The sequence below is a fragment of the Hipposideros armiger genome, unplaced genomic scaffold (assembly GCF_001890085.2).
Source record: "Hipposideros armiger isolate ML-2016 unplaced genomic scaffold, ASM189008v1 scaffold_479, whole genome shotgun sequence".
Lineage (NCBI taxonomy): Eukaryota > Metazoa > Chordata > Mammalia > Chiroptera > Hipposideridae > Hipposideros > Hipposideros armiger.
Genome location: NW_017731829.1, coordinates 1434701 through 1438413, shown reverse-complemented (window position 1 = coordinate 1438413; position 3713 = coordinate 1434701). Strand labels below are relative to the sequence as shown.

The 3713-nt window shown below is 42.7% G+C and overlaps 1 protein-coding gene across 1 annotated transcript in view; it reads right to left on the bottom strand.

The window, feature by feature from the left end:
• The window catches only part of ADGRG5 (adhesion G protein-coupled receptor G5), a 21611-nt gene extending 17898 nt beyond the window's left edge, over positions 1-3713 (bottom strand). Inside the window, exon 1 of the mRNA XM_019666826.1 lies at positions 3629-3713. The gene's annotated coding sequence lies outside the window, so the exon portion shown is untranslated. The remainder of the gene's footprint in view (positions 1-3628) is intronic.

Below are 3713 nucleotides of genomic sequence, written 5' to 3'. Positions count from 1 at the left end.
TGATCGTGGGTTTGGTTACAAAGATTACACATGTCACAAAATTGCATAGAACTAAACACACACACACACACACACACACACACACACACACACACGAGTGCATTTAAAACTGATGAATTCTGAATAAAGTCTGTAAATTGTACCAAAGTCAATCTCTTAGTTTTGATATTGCACTATAAGTATGCAAGATAACACCATTTGAGAAAATTGGGTAAAGCTTCCACAAAACCTTTCTATACTATTTTTTGCAACCTCCTATGAATTTATCATTTTTTCAAAATTAAACATTAAAAATATACAATATAATGGATTCTCATTTCACTCTTAAAAATTATGATGTAGATAGCCACATAAAAGAGGAGAACAGCATATCATTGAGTAGAAAGAACAGGCTGAAAATAACACACATAATGTAATCACATTTCTGGAAAATTATGTTTATATGCATGTTTCAGCCTATGAGGACATCTAGAAGAGTGGTCGCCAAAATGTTAATAATGGTATTTGGGGAGAGATGTTTTTTACTTTCTTTTATATGCTTTCTGTATTGTTTGAATTTTCTACAGCAAGCATGTATGAGTATTACCTTCACAACAGAAAAACAAAAATGTTAATGCTTAGGGTTTTTTTAATGCTCCAAATGACAATTTATCATTATGGAAAAAATAATAATGACATATTGCTTCAAAACACAAAAAGCATGTTGCAAAACAATATAATCCAAAGCTTATAAGAAATCATATTTTTATAGACACAAAATCTTATAAGAAATCATATTTTTATAGACACAAATTCTGGACAATGCACATCAAGGCATGAGCAGTGCATTCTGGGGGTGAAATTATGGGTTCATTTGTTTTGCTGGTCTGTATTTTCTAGTCTTACGCTGTACATTTCTCAATTTGCAATTACTCTTCAGATAGTTTAGAGGTTTATATCTTCCAAATAGAAACAATAAATAAATACAAAAGGTATAAAATGCCATGCCTCTGTACCTCCTGTGTCACCCAACTACTCGGTTCCCAGTTGGTCACTCCCAGGTAACCACTGCTATTAGTGTGTTGTGTATCTTCCCAAATTTCTTCATACAAGTATAAGCAGATATGACTTCCCCCATTTTATTATTTTTTTTAAAGTAGCATATTCTATATACTGTTCTGTGTTTGCTTTTTTTCACTTAAAAATACACTTTGGAGAGCTTTCCATAATAGTACCTAGAGCTTCCACTTCTTTTTTTAACAAGTGCATAATGTAATTGTAGGGATAAACCATAATTTATTTAACCAGATCTTTATTAAGAGCTATTTGTGTCAGTTCCAGTCTTTGGCTCTTATAAACAGTGCAGCTGTACTTGCACCCTTTCGCTTATGTCCAAGTTCATCGTCTGTCTGTTTTTATCCTGGGTTAGACTTTCCCCTATCAGCTTTTAGAAACACTTTACCTAATAGGAAAATTAGGTCCCCGTTCACTATTTAACTTGTAAATGTTTTTCCTCTTTTGCCATTTGCCTTTTGACATCACAAATGGTCTTTTTGCCGTATGGAAGTATATATGATTTTTATGTAATAAAAATTGCCAGTATTTTCTCTTTTGGCTTCTGGATTTTGAGTCATAGCTAGCAAGGCCTTCCCTACTCCAACATTATGAAAGAATTCTCTCCTAAGTTTCTTCTAGCGATTTTAAGGTTTCATTTTTTTACATCGGAATCTCCAGTCCATTTGCATTGACTCTGGAGACAATATGTGAGATATGGATTCAATTTTTTTTCATCCATTTGTCTTCATGCTATTTATTAATAGATGCATTTATTTTAAAAGAGAATGGAGACTTTGGAGTCATGGAGTGCTGGGATCTTCTTTACGTGGCTACTCTGTTATTTATTTGGCTGTGCTACCTTGGGCACTTCCTTTACCCTCCCTGAACCTCAGAGAATAGATGAGGGAAAAGGTTTGAAAGGAAGCCACTGAATAAAAACCATTTGAAATGTTTCCAGTGAGAAAACTGAGGATCTGGTAGCTCAGAAAAAGACCTTGAGCCATCTTGCCCACCCTCTCACGGTATGAATAGGGAAACTGAGGCCCAGACAGTGGTGTGGATTTTACCTCCAGGGCCTAGACCCTAAGGCGGGGTCCCAGGCAGACACAGAGAGGGAAAAGCCAACCCCACCACCCAGCTGAGGAAATCAGGCCAAAGCAGAAGTGACACCTCTCCAGGCTCTCCATATAGAAGCTGTGGTTCCCACCCCCTTTCCCAGGAGCAAACCACCATCTTCACTTCTGCTTGCAGCCTCCAACATGCCTGTTCCCATCCCTCAAGAGGCCACCACCCATTGTTACCCCATATCCTTGGCCATCTCCATCATCCCATCACCCTGCAACTCATGATTTAGGGCCCTTGGGAAACAGGACTCCCTGACCTGACTTCCAATACGATTCTGACTTGAGCGTGGGGAAACTAAATACCACACAGGAGTGTGCCTAGGGTTCTACAGCAGCCCAGTGGTCAAGCTGGGACTTAAGCCCAGGGCTCCAGGCTCCCTGTCAGATGCTCTCCCCACTGGGTGGCACCCTCCCAAAGGTGGCTGGGTGGTGGAGCTGCTATGTGGATGAGTAAGACCATACTTAAGCCAATAGAGAGATGAGGAGACATTCAGAGCACAGAATAGAGCCTTTGGAAGATGCAAATTTGATAACCACTTCCAGTATTCAGTGTCTGGGCTGTGACATTGGGCAAGAATCTTGACCTCTCTGTGCTTTGGGTCTCCTCATCTCTAAAATGAGGCCAAGAAGACCTATTCACCAGGGAGAGAGATTCAAGCATCCATTTCCATGATCCACACTCCCAGGAGTCAGGGCCTACCCTGAAGTCCTCGGCCAGGAACACATCTGAGCTCCGGACTTGGGAACCCCTGCCTGCACACCCCTTCAGCTCATCCTCTCCCCAAAGTAGTACTAGGGCCTGCTGAGCCAGCCACGCTTCTGTATGTGGCCCCACTGCCCCTGCCAAACACAAGCTGGAGCCCCACCTCTGGCCTCACCCTGGCCTGGGTTGAGGACTGACTCTGTGATCTCTGCAGGAAGTCCTGACAGGTGCTATTATTAGCCCATTTCACGTTTAGGAAAGCCCAACAGGGAATCTGAGAGCAAGCCAACACATGAGTAATTTCCCTGCGATACACTGTCCCAGGATCCAATTCAGGTCACTGAGAGAAACTGCACCTGCTCCAGTTTGCCCAGCACAAACTCCGTACCAAGCCCTTACCCCTGTCACCTGAGGTGCAGCTTACTGGACTAAACCCATTTCACAGTTCAGAAAACAAAGGTCCAGCAACTTGCCCCAGGCCACATGCGGGGGAGCTAAGATCTGAACCCAGTCCCTAACCACCCCTTCATTTAAATTGCCTTTTTTCAAAAACATAGATCTCTACATTCCCCAAGATTTGAAGTTGCCACTAGGAACCCAGAAACTGATGAATGGGATGAAGGTGGGTTCCCCAGATTTCTGCTTGTGGGATGTCCCAAGCCCAGTACCCGTCTGGGCAGAGACATGCCCAGTGCCTGCTAGAGAACCTGCAGAGAAGGACAGAGAGCGAGGGGAGTGGGGAATAGAGAGGCCCAGAGTGGCTGACCTGTTTAGCAGCTGCTGTCTGGCTGCTGTCCCGCTGCCGTCTACAGGAAGAAGAGGAAGTCGGGAACCTCAGTGCAGCAGGCAGC